General features: G+C 43.1%; 1 long non-coding RNA gene across 1 annotated transcript; it reads left to right on the top strand.

Moving 5' to 3' along the window:
* Window positions 1-8,668: 8,668 nt before the first annotated feature.
* On the top strand, window positions 8,669-9,322 carry LOC121712016. Its single transcript, XR_006032493.1, has 3 exons — window positions 8,669-8,709; window positions 8,824-8,889; window positions 9,285-9,322. It is a non-coding gene; the product is annotated as an uncharacterized LOC121712016 (long non-coding RNA).
* The last annotated feature ends 2,954 nt before the right edge of the window (window positions 9,323-12,276 follow it).

Here is a 12,276-nt window from a genome sequence, read left to right as displayed (position 1 = left end):
GCAGACGCAACACGAACGGAACGCTTCAGTTACGTGCCTGGTGTAGCTCAGCCCTTAACGTGAACTTAAAATAAAATTTGAGCTGAGACAAGGATGGATATTCCACAACTGGTTCCTTGAACCCATTAATCAGCAAGTTTAATTTATTTTTTTTCGTTTTTTTATGTTGACCCGAAATCCTGGAAACAGTGATGTAGTACTCGAGTCCGGTCTCGGACTCGAGACCGGTCTCGAGACCGATTTCTGCTTTCTCGGACTCGACTCGGACTTGTTCCTTCAAAGACTCGGTCTTGACTCGGTCTCGGACCACAGTGGGAAGAGAAGGACTCGTAATTTCAGACCGAGTCCTCGAGACCAGCGCATTTTTTTATGTTCATATATAAAAAAAACTGAAAATGAAATTTCACGGCGGCCACGTCTTTGCCCCTTTCGTTGGCCTTGGTGCCCCCTTCTTTCAATATTCTGCTTTGCGTCCGTTTAATAGCGATTTTTATTTAGCCTATAGCCTGTCAAAATAATCTTAGCATCACAGCACAAACTAATTCAGTCTTACACAGTGGTGAAAATGACAGCAGCATGGCAAGACAGAAAGTGCGTCCAAACGCACCCATTCTTCTCAGTTGAAATACTCGCAATCGTTAAGCCTACTCATCACACAGACACATGTATCACATCACATGACATTTTTCTCAGCTTTTAAACAATGTTAGCCGCTAATTGCTGTGGTGAACGGTTCGCGAGAAAAGTAAATAATATAATTAAATTTAATCATAACGTCTACATAAGGTGCTATACCCATCTCCCCTACCCATTCATCTCGGTGGAATACTTCACAAACTCTTAGTTCAACACATGACAAACCATATATCAGAATAAACAGCAGACCTTACCAGAAATAAAGCAGTCCCCTGTACAGTAAGCTGTTCCAGCGTATTCCGGTTAAATTAAAAATGTAATCTGCAGCAAGGTCTACATTCATGTCTCCAACTTTGGTCTTTAGGTTTCAAAATCTGTTTAAATCGTTCTTCATGATTTCATAACAGGCCAAATACAAAATAAATGTTACAAATATTGCCTAGATATAGGTAAATATTAAAATCAGAGGATATACAGCTGAGTAAGAGTTTGTGAAAGTAGTCTTAATGATCAAAAAATGCTAAGCATGCATCTAGGCTATCTGAGTTTCTTAAAGCTGAGCTGTGCTTAAATTGTTCAATACATGATTCCATAACAGGCCAAATATAAAATAAATATAAATATTAAATATAGCCTTGATGATTTACAGTTCTATTTAATATGTCATGTTTCATATTTTTGTAATGTTTCATACAGTGATGCAGGTCTACTGCTGTGAATAGGCTAAATAGAACTTTGATTATTTTTATAGCCTACTACTGTATAGTTAACTTTGGCCTTGGTGCCCTGACATGTGGCCTTTGTGCCCCCCACCAAATATGCCCAACTGAAGGCCAAGTGGCCTTGCCCCTAAAATGGTGAAATTCCAAGCCTGGGCCTAACTGTTGATTATTAATTGGGGTGATATTAGATCATGAATATGAAAACTGACATGTTTTTATGGTCTTGGTCTCGACTCGGTCTCGACTCCTAAAGGACTAGGTCTCGACTCGGACTTGCTTCCTCAAAGACTCGGTCTTGACTCGGACTCGACTGTATTTGAAAACCAACGGACTCTGTCTCGACTCGGTCTCGACTCCTAAAGGACTAGGTCTCGACTCGGACTTGCTTCCTCAAAGACTCGGTCTTGACTCGGACTCGACTGTATTTGAAAACCAACGGACTCTGTCTCGACTCGGTCTCGACCCTTCAAAGACTCGGTCTTGTCTCGGACTCGGCATAGACGGTCTCGTCCCCATCACTACCTGGAAACCCAGGAATATCACGTTGTTGGGCAGTGAATGCATGTAGGCTTAACTAGATTGTGGTGGATCAATCATATTGCCTTCTTAAATCGTAAAATATTCTGTGGTCTCAGTTCACTGTTGAATGGGCCTAGCCTACCCTATGCTTGCTCAAAATATATGCTTTGTCTAGTAGAGGTGCTTCAAATTGGCGCTTAAAATCGCCTGTCTCAGAATATATAGAAGAGGTCCAGGACAATTCCGCGCAAAACTGTTACATCCATATTTAGTTGGCGTTATGGACGTGACAGTTTTGCATGGTATTGCCCCCGTATCGTTATATAAAGCTCTGTTCTCGCTGTCTAGCTTTCTCCTCTTTGAGCAATCGATGATTTGAAAATAACTTACTTATCGTTAACTTAGATATCCATCTGATTGTTTCTCGTCGGGAAGTTCGGTCTGGACTTGTTCCGTTGTGGAGCAACTATGCCCGAACCAGAGCTGTTTAGACCAATCAAATTGGGCTTTTTACGATGATGGACAGATGAGCAACAGTGCCTCGTCTAACACGTCATTTGAGCACGCTTCAGTTGATTTTGTTTGCAACACGAACCTGTGGCTAGAAGTTAGACAGATGGCTTCTAAGACCCTGTTTACACGTAGGAGAAATACATATATTTCCATGCCGTTTGGCCTTTCATTTACACAAAAACGGAGGTTGAATCACTGAAAACAATTAGTTCTGAAGACAAAGTGGATATATGGGAAAACTTCGGTTTCACTTTCATCAAGGGAAAACAGTGTTTTTGCATTGTGACATGTTCAGGCAGCAGGCAGCTAGCGGATTGTGAGGTGATGTTTGTTGTATGTAACAAAAAATGGTTTAGCTTGAAACCGATTAACATTAGCCTAGAAATCTAGACGCACCCAGGGTAGTCTAGCAACTCTCCGTTGGCTTGCGAGCTGGAAAAATTAAACTTTGATAAGGCCAATCACATGGTGTATAGAGTCGGTACGTGGTTCAGCGTGAATTCCCTGCTAGCTTTCTTGATAACAAAGAAGATGCCGTTGCTGTTGGCGAACAGCGTGACATGAGTTAAGCTTTTGTTAAGTTGGCAAAAGTTTGAACTAGCCAACTAGCTCCGCTGGTGGGAAAACGCATGGGACTCATGAGTTGTAGCGCTATCCTATTGCGTGGAGAGGGAATTTGAAAGACAACCGATTAATATTGATTAAAAAATAATATTGTGCACACCTGCCAGTTTTCAGAGAAGTTTCCCCATGTATATATGTCGTCAAGATCATGCCAAACCTGTCAGTGACAGTGTAAGGAGAAGCTCAATCCCACGAAAGCCAATCAGAATCCCGAAAACAGCAACAAATCACTTCCTATTTCTCTTTTGAACTGTATTTGAAAAGGCCAAAAGCGTTTGCACAAACGTAAAAATGAGTACCACCTAATAGCATCCATGATCAGTAGCCAAACAAACTGTAAACATATGGCGCTCACATGACGTTAGGCATTTTCTGGGGCGTAATGTGACGTTTGAGAAACTAAAACCTTGTTTCTCCCAGTTGACACGACATCACATAACCGGCGTTATCAGTAATCCGGAGTTTTTAGAAATAATCGTTTTCTCTGATAAAAACAGAGTTTTCGTGTAAATGAGAGGCCAAACCGCAAGGGAAATATCTGCGTCTTCCCTTCGTGTAAACGGGGCCTCGATGTGGGTCTGGCTCGCCAGGCTAACCTTCTGGTAGAAAAGTCTCAGTTAGCCTATTTATAAGCGGAGCTATGTAGGCTACAGCTTCAGAAAAGATGTTGGGAATGAAGAAGATAGGCTACATTTTTTGGGCGAGGACAAAAGAAACACATGTAAGACAGCATATAGCGACATAAGTGGCAGTATAGCTTAGGTAGTGATAAGGTTAATGTTACTATGGAAACATTCACGGAAGGAACGTTTAGAACTATGATAAAGTTGTTATTAATCAGAATATGCTGTGTGAGATAAACAGGAATATGAACAGAATATTTTATTAACAACTCATGTAAACACTATATTCACAATATTGTCTTATTTTGAAAACGGTCAATACTCTGCAAGTCCTGCACAAAACGCACCCAAGCATTGTATTGATTGAAAACCATGTCACCTAGCTGATCAATCATATCTGAGGAGAGTTCTTTGAAAAAACTTGTTTCCTGGGAATGGGAAAAATCCACTTCAGTGAGATAATGTATCTGGTCCACCAGTAGAAGGCACAATGAGGTCTTTCTTATTTGCCATAGTAACTGGGACAAGGATATGGACAAACCTTGCCACTACACCACATATAACATTTTCAAGATGAGGGCAAGGTGGCTTCTCAAAAAGTCGTGTATCCATGCAGTTTCCTATTTTGGCAGCCCATCTGAAGATGGTATGGTCTCTGGAGACCATCCAGTTTATGTAGGATAATGTCTCCATGAGGGATTCCATCTCTTTCGTGTTAAAGTAACAGTTGACTTAGCTCTTCTTGGTAACTTTCACACTGGAGATGGCCAGTCTTTTTACCACATGATCCACAAGATGCCAATTATGGGGTTGGAATATAAATTCAGTGTCTTCTGCTAGCTGCAGCAACACAAGTGCTACAATATGGGCAGTAGCAAGCATGAACAGTTTTAAGATGGATGGTGGTTCTGAAGACTGCGGCAGTTGCTGAAAAAGCTTGCCAACTTTCACTGACAGGTGTTCAGTGATGACAGCCATAAGAGTTTCATTCCTCGTGCTTAGGAAGTGCTTCAAGTCATCAAGAGTAAATACACCCCATCAGCATATCTAATCTATTTGTATATTACACATACACACACTCTTGCTTACCTGGCCTCAGATTCAAAAACACACACACCAGTCTTTTCTTGCATGGTTTCTTAATACATAAAGCCTATTGTAACGTTTCAGCCACTCTTGGTTCAGACACGCTTTAATAAGCAAGTTCGGGAGCAGGCTGAGGTTTCAGGCCGTCAGCTTACCGATCTTTGGCGTCCCTCCTCTGCTGCCTTGTCGCGGAGCTGTCCTCCGCTGCTCCCGGCTGCTCCACTCCGCCACGGTCGCGACGAAGGCTCGACCCCCTCCTTCCTTCTTGCTACCGGCTTCCACACAACAAACTTATTATTTTTTTTTAGGGCACCAACCTGAACAGGCGTTAATTTCATTCACTGACGCAAAATGGAAAAACGGTAGTTCAATGAAATTCAATCACCTGAACGTGTATTCGTATGTTTGTGTTTAATGTCGTTGAAGTCAACAGGAACTTTTTCTTTGGATTACACAGAAGGCATCTGAAAATATATTTATTTTCGCTGGTCTCGACTAAAGTGACGTACTTTTGAAGGTATGGCCATGGTGTAACATGTTCATGCTCTTCAACGGATCTTAGGCTCTCTGCCATTCTGTCTTTTCCCTTGTGTCTGTATGTGTGTGTCGCTTACTGTCTATGGTGTGTCGTCACCGTGAACATTAGTCTGTAGGCCTACGCATGCGCTTGTACCCGGCGTGTTGTCGTCGACAAAACTAATTTATGTGTTTGATGGCTGTAGGGAAACGCTGTTATGATGTTAGGACGCTACTGCGCTACTTGATCAATAAAAGAGCTTAGCTACTGAAAAGTTACTTGGTTTTGTAAATAGCGACGTTACTGCCAAGCTACTGACAAATGTAGTTAAGCTAGTAGCACAACTGCCCATCACTGCCTCCCACACGCACCCAAAGGTCACAACAATGGTCATTCAGAGGACGCCCACCCTCTTCCCCACCCCGAAGTCCCCACACGCCACCGGGTCCCAGAGGGGGCGGAACTAAGCTCTTCTCCCCGAGCTGCCAGTCGGCCAAGCCATCCTCAAGTCAAGAAAGGGCCCCGTCTCGGAGCCGCCACCAGCCTCGCTGATATCGCGACCCCACTGCTGCGCCTCGACATCGGCAGGCAGGCCCTCTGCCAGCAGTCGCGTGTACTCTCCTGGTGGGGGCAGGGGCTCTGGAACTTCCCTGCCCTGTAACAGCAACCCAGCCAGCGAGTCCTCTCCGGGGCCGGTCTTCTCCTTTTCGGTAAGGCCACTTCCGGGTCAGCTGCCCCCCCGCCGTCCTTCAAGTTGTCCTCTTCGATGGAGCCCTCCGCCGGAATGCAGTCTTCTCTCGGGCATTCCCTTGCAGTGCGGAGCCAAGCCCCAATGACGGCAGCCCTCCAGCGGGGAGAGGACCTAGAAAGCTTTTCAGTAGCCCTTACAAGAGCTCCCGAGCCCTCTTCCAGGGACACAGACAGAGATCATAGCACACGCTAGGGAGGTCAAGAACACACGTAGATCACACACACATGGTGGGATGCAGCCACACCAACACGAAGGGTCACACACGAGGTAGCACTAAAAGGGGAATCACGCTTCACTAAAACACGTACATAAACAGTAAATAACGGCACACACAAAAAGAACCCTGGGGTCCTCCCAGAATCCCCAGCGTGCAACATCGTGGGAGCGGTAGCACACAGTCTCTTACGCCGATGCTACACTATTTATCTGAAGCATATGAATAGTATTATCAAGGCATATACCAATCAGATGCGCACACACACACACATAACCAGTACACACACCTCAGCAACCACACACACATACACACACACACAGGTGTCCTCTGTGATCTCGTTGTCATTGGAGTCTGAGGAGGAGATTATTATTTTGTATCGATGCTTAAGTTTGGCCTGGGGACACACGTGTGCCCGCACACACACACACACACACACTTCAAAAGTGTCTGATGAACGTAATGGATGATATCCACGGCCAGTTCTGTAAGATGCATGGAGGACGTACGGAGTACCACTGGGGTCTGTCTTCATGATGAACAGGTGTCTGGTGACAGTGTCTGCCACTACCTCTGACCGGGCGATAAAACGATAGCGATATGTATCGCAATAGACATGTAATCGATATCAATAAAAAAATACGTTCGATAGAACATTCATAATTAAAAGCAACACACACCTCCTGCCTTACGTTGTCCATAAATAAATAGGCTAAATATATCTTGCATTGTAGTATGTGAAACTCTACCAGAGTAGGCAATAGAAGTAGGCCTACCTCAACACAGACTCCTTGCCCCGTGCACTCTTTCTCTCTCCCTCTCAACAGGCGCATCCCTCCTCAGCATGCACATGTAATCCAAACATTAATCGTGTAAGACGACTGGCTAAATTGCTATTAAATCCGGTTAGCATCATTAGCACGCTGCACGAATTTGTTCAAAACTGTTGCATTCAAATTGACTGCTAAATTCTAATCATCTCAATCCCGATGCAAATGGGAAAGTATTTTCCAAAACTCAAACGAGCCTGTCCCAAGGAGAAAAAGTATTCATTTGAAACTTAAACACACGTAGGGAAACTGAACTGTCTAACTTAACCCACACAGCAGTAGACTCCTAGGCGGATCCGCCTTCAAGACGCCAAACCCGCGTGACTGTCGCATTCGTTTTGGTGCCGCACAGAGGATCAGCTCCGCCTCTAGGCGGCCCCGTAAATTCTACTGTCAAACAGCCGATCCTGAGTGGACCCATGTCGGATCCGCGGGCGCGGACGCGCATTTACTGTAACGGTTGAACATGACTGTACACCAAGAGCCAAGAAGAGTCATACTAGTGGATATTTTCTTTGCTGGGACACGGTTGCGCTGAACCCTCTCGAGTAAGTGATATTTATGAATATATTGTGACATTCACAATAGCTAAACATTGGCCTTTGTGGTTTTATAATCATCATGTTTATTAATTGTAATGACGTTGTTTGATATTAGGACTAACGTTAACGTTAGTGCAACCAGAGACGTTTGTCATTTTGTGCAACAGTTTGTGCAAAGTTAACGTTATTGTTAGCTGTGATGCTCATATGAGTCTGTAGCCTATCTGATTTAAAATGGGATAGCAATTTCGGCAGAATATGTTATGGTAGTGTGATTTAAAAAACACACATTGTTATTTAACATTAGTCTGGTCTTGTCTATTTTAATGTGTCGCTGTTGTCCATATAGTGCTACTATGCTAGCGGCATAAAGCTGCTAGCTAGCATGCTGCTAGGCGCAATTGCATAAGTTATTGCTAATGTCTATTAGTGCTATACATATATTGAAATCACGTTTGCGATGCAAACCTTGATTAAGGTGATATTGGCACTGGTATTTCAGTCAATGAAGTCAGTGAAGCACTCTGCTATGATAGCTACCTACAACTTTAGCATGTTGACTCACTGATAATGGTTTAGCCCTAGCCTCTAGCTAGCTGTGCATTAACGTTTGCATTTTGCCAAGTTTGGTCTCATACGTAACTTTAGTGTCTATCTGCCATCTTTGTAATGAAAGCCTCGGCATTTTAATCACTGTTTAAGTCGGTTCAGACAACTATTGGCATCGGTTTGTGATTTATTATGCTAACGTAACTTGGTCCCCATCTTCTATTTTGTTTGTTCTGCAGCGTCAACTTTTATCGGCTGGATTCTAGCATCTAACGTTACGATTGCCTCTGTTGGGTTTGCTTGATCAAGTAAGATACTTTCTGGGTTGTTAAAATGTAATGTGAACACATTCCAGTAGCATTCCAAAATAGACCAGAGATGCTTGTACTATATATATATATATATATTTGGAAATTTTGGGATTGCAATAACCATAATGATATCGTTATGTAACAGCCATCGTTTCGGGGACTCTGATGACAGTGAAGAGCCAGAAAATGGTGACTTTGCATCTCTGAGGTACCTTCCAACTCGCCTGGTATATCAGTTGAAGCCTCAAGCCCAAGCCAATTGCACTGGCAAAGTAAGTAATAATCTCTTAACATTGAAATAACTAAATCATAATATTAATATTAGAGATATGGTTAACATTCTTAGTGCTAAAGACATTCCCCTCTCTTTGTATCTATTCCTCCAGCTCCACCATCTCGCCGAGTGCCAGGCAGCTGAGTCACTACCCCTCAACCTGGAGAAAACTGTTAAGGTAAAGACTGATCTCTGAAATAATATTGAATACAGTGGCCCCATCTATATTAACAGCAGTAGTCACTACATTTCAGATCAACAGATTGCATCTGCATTACCATCTGAGATTTTCTGCATACTTTATCCATTACTTTCAAAATCTCAGCCAAATATTTTGTCAGTTAAAACATCTGCATTCATGCAATATTGCCTGAAAAGTTCATTCATTATTATCAGATTGTTTTGAAACACATTGATTTCAATGTCAATCCATTCATGGAGTGCATACCAAAATATTGAAACATACAAATTCATGTCCAGCATGACCAGAGATTTGTTTTTGTTTGCCATTGTTTGGCCCTGTAGCTCTCAGCCTACCATGGTTAACAGATCACAACCATTTATCTCCCTTAGCACCTCACCATGGGGCAGGACCGCAACACTCTTCACCACCTCAACTCCCTACACCTGCACCTGCATTTAACATACGGAGAGTTACTCAAGGTAGGGACTGATCTCTGAAATATTAGTGAATAGAAAGGCCCCCTGTGTATTATCAGTCATGGTTAACAGATTTAATACATTTTTTTACAATTTAATACAATTTTACAATTTAATACTACCATTTAATAAAAAAATGTTCCCCCTCTCGCACACCGCCCACCTCACTATGGGCCAGGAACGGCAGTCCCTCCTCAACTCCCTCCACCCCCACACCAGCCCTCAACGTGCAGCGAACAGAGGAGCTTTGTAAGTCATGTTTCTTTTTAAATTTAATCTCCTTAATACCTATCTCATATATTGTATTGTGTAAGCATACTTGGCTCTGGATGCTACATACCATAAACATAAACATATCTGTCTGTTTGATTACAGGTGCTGTGAGGAAAAACATGGTGACACGGTCTGCCACGGACACTGAGGTCACCAAACACGCAATCAGGTGTTTCAACCGGCGGTGGATCGGGCAACGAGGAGATGTGTTCCGCCTCCATCCACACAAATGGAGTAATAGGAGAAATAAGCATTAAACAATCTTTTTATTGAACTTCTTGTCATTCACCAGTTATTCATTTTCTGATATTTTAGCTGTGCATAGCGCAGTATTTCATTGAAGTTGTAACCTATTAGATAAAATATTTCATGTCTGCACTGACCTAGGCCTATAAAGCACTAAATTAGGTTTTGACCACAAAATGAATGTAAAATAGCCTAGGCAATGTAGGCTACTTAACAAAAACAGAATAGCTTATAACCTGTAACTTTCCATAAATGTCCATTTTATATTTCCATTGAGTAGTGATCACGTTTGTACAGTAAATTGATGTCTTGACTTAAACCTTTTCTGTTAGGTTTATTGACAGTATTGTTAAGTTAAAAATACGAGGCAATGCAGATTAATCGTAGGCCTATATTGCTGTAGTAGCCTAGGCTAGGCCTAGTGATAGTTTTACTTTCATCCTATAGTTGCCTAGTTTTATCCTACAGCAAGAACAGAAGGAATTTTGAAAATGAGATAAACGGGTCCAAAACGGACCCGGGCCAGATGAGCATTTGAGTCCGTTGCGGGTCCGCGGCGGATGTATGTATCGATTTGCGGATCCCAAACGGACCCGCCGCGGAGGTAAGGTTTTAATCGCGGATGCGGAGTGGATGCAGTGCGGAGCCACGGCGGGTCCGCGATCCGCCTTCGTAGCGGATCCGTTCCTGAGAGCATCTGGACTCCGATACGGGTCCGTTTCGCGGGTCCGTTCCGGAAGCCGTCGTACCTCCGCGGCGGATGCGCCGCGGAGTCCTTTTGCTGTGTGGGAAGCTTTAAGCTAACGTTAGCCTACTTTGTTTACAATATTTCCAGGCTTCAACCAGTGCTGCTTTTCATTCAGACGTATCTGCACATCTATTTATTTGAGTGTTTTTCATGATTGTGTTGCCATTTCTTTTCCCTGTTTGCTTTGATCGATAACTGAGGTGATTAAAATCAGAGGAAGGTTAAGTTTAAAATAAAAGTGTCTATTATGTCTATGTGTGAGCTCACTAAGCGCGAACCAGCCAGGATGCTAACGTCACCTACGGGAGCCCAGATGACCAATAATAGCCTTGCTAATGAGCTCGCGATTTTACTTCACCAGGCGTGAAAAAAACCTCGGAATCTGAATTGAAAACAACGTTTACAACCAAATACATTTGTAGAAATTATCTCCATAGGCTACAGGTTCGAATATTAAGAGATCCCTAAAATTCGTTCGAATATCTTTAATTTTAAAAATAATCGAATTATATTCGAATAACGAAGTTCGGAGTCAAAGCCCTACCCCCTACGGTGCGTTAGCTTCACTACAACCGGACATGCTAAACATTCTTCTTACGGGAACCTAACGTTACGTACGAGGTAGTCGAGTCTTGTTTTGCCTTTTATTGTTTATTTAGATTACACAGAAGCTACAATATCGGCACAGGGTATATGTTATATGAAGTTATGGTATTTCAAAAAAATCCTAAAATGAATGGGCTTCTAAGGGGTTAGCAGAGAAGTGGTCCCTCCAGCTTACATTGATTCTTCTACTTCCGGGAATTCGCCTCCCCCCTTGAGCTGAACTCACAGGTGACCTGATTTTATATGTAGTGTCTCTCTCTCTCTGTGTGTGTGTGTGTGTGTGTGTGTTTGTTGGGGGGTGGGGGCAGGGACTCCACAGCGCCCCCTTATGTCATTGAGTCTTAAGTCAGTGTTGCCAACTCAGGGACTTTGTCGCCATATCTAGCGAGATTTCAGACCCCCCCAGCGACTTTTTAAAAAGCGACTAGCGACAAATCTAGCTACTTTTTCTGGCATTCTTGGAGACTTTGGATACTCTGATGTGATGTACTGTCCCTTTTTACTCTTCTGAGTGAGCAGTGAGTTTGGCTGTGCTGTGAGAGTCTCATGCCTGTTTCGTTTGTGAATTGCATCACGTTCGCCCAAAGCGTTGCCCCATGATTATAAAAGTAATGACTGGCCTATGTAGTAGCCTATCAGCCCATGTTATTACACGGAAGTAGATGTTCTATAGATCTAACAGCTCAGACAACGTTATTGGAAGGTGCAGCAACTTCGGGTGAGATTGCAACCAGAGCCAACGAGACGAGAGGAATGATTACAGGGAAAAAGGGGCACGCTTGCCAGTTGCCAGCATCGTTCAACAACCACATTGAACAAAGGAAATAGCCTAGGCTACAACTTCATTCACAAGCAAATCAGATAGTTCAAAATCGACAATACAAGTTAGAAAAACCTATAGCATTCGTTTATGTAGGCTCATTGTCAATGCAGGACAGACTGTCGGCTGAGGGGGAAAAACGATGTGATGACGTAATTGATAGGCAAATTATTGCATGACGTCATCTAGCGACTTTTGGAGCTGGCTTTAGC

This window comes from Alosa sapidissima, chromosome 6, assembly GCF_018492685.1.
Source record: "Alosa sapidissima isolate fAloSap1 chromosome 6, fAloSap1.pri, whole genome shotgun sequence".
NCBI lineage: Eukaryota > Metazoa > Chordata > Actinopteri > Clupeiformes > Clupeidae > Alosa > Alosa sapidissima.
The sequence above is the reverse complement of the archived record's forward strand: the minus strand, read 5'-3'. Positions and strand labels throughout refer to the sequence as shown.